The sequence below is a fragment of the Lipotes vexillifer genome, unplaced genomic scaffold (assembly GCF_000442215.2).
Source record: "Lipotes vexillifer unplaced genomic scaffold, Lipotes_vexillifer_v1.1 scaffold151, whole genome shotgun sequence".
Lineage (NCBI taxonomy): Eukaryota > Metazoa > Chordata > Mammalia > Artiodactyla > Lipotidae > Lipotes > Lipotes vexillifer.
Window position 1 is genome coordinate 267,394 of NW_006778186.1, and position 1,320 is coordinate 268,713.

Here is a 1,320-nt window from a genome sequence, read left to right on the forward strand (position 1 = left end):
GGGGCACGAACCCGTGTCCCCTGCATCGGCAGGCGGACTCTCAACCACTGCGCCACCAGGGAAGCCCTTCTGTGAGTTTTTAAACAAAATTCCAAGATAAAGTAATTCTAGAACCATACAAGACACTCAGAGGCAAAAGTTAACACCAGAATTTAAACAAATTCTTTAATACCAACTACAAACAGAGAAATTAGAATAGACTGCTATTTATTTTTATCCAGTTCTGATCCAAAAAAGTAACAGTTTGCTACTGACTGTCCTGTTGTAACATGAAACATGGATCATTGGGAAGCTTAGGAATCTAGAAGGAAAAAAAAAAAATGCAGAACCAGGAAGAGGTAGGAGAAGGTGACTTAGAATGGACATTGTAACAACAAACCTCGTCTAAATTTCCCCAAATAGTCTGATAAGAACTGGGTATCAGAGTTCCATCAGAAAAGCAAACACAGGAAAAGTGACCTGAATAATAATATATTATAGGAGTTAGACCTCAAGCCATTGCGAGATGGTAGATCAATTTATGCAGCTTATTGTCTGTTGCTCCAGCTCTGGCTCAGCCAGACCAGCAGTTAGGAAATAAAGTGGAAAGGCTGAGACCTGCAGGGACAAATTGGAATCCATGAGAAACACACAAGGACAAAGTGGAATTTATGGCTGTCTGCCACCACCTACAACCCTGATGGCATGATGGCTGCAGGACAGCAAGGCACCCTTTAACATGTCACTGCACTGTACTTGGCCTATAACTTAAAGAAGCAGGAGATGTAGTGGGAGCTGAAGAAACTGAGGGTCCCCTGTCACCCCACTCTATCAGTGTGAGCTAGGAGATCAGAAACAAGGTGAACAAGCTTCCACAGTGTCTGGGGACCTACATCAATCTTCGGAACTTAAGATCTGCCCTCCACATCTTGCATAAAATGTCTTGTGGCCAATGCCCACAGGGAAGAGAATTCTGGAAACCACAGTTCCAGTTTAGGTAAGTAGACACAGGAATAATTTACCACAGATAATTAACAGTAAACAGTTACTTTAGTTATAAATAAGTATAATTTATAATTTGTTCCAAGTCATTTTGATTTATATTTGTAAACTACTTAAAAAGTAGTTTATTTCATAATGTGAATAATACCAGGGGTGGATTGTATGATAGCAAAGTATATGCTTAGAACATCAGCAATGTGGAGTGATCAAATTAATTATTTTGAACACATCTGAAATAATTTGGTATTTCTAAAACTGTGACGAAATAAACATTTTGGATGTTGTCATTGTTGTTTTATAGTTTGGTTTTGTTTTATGTTGAACTGTGTATTATTGAAT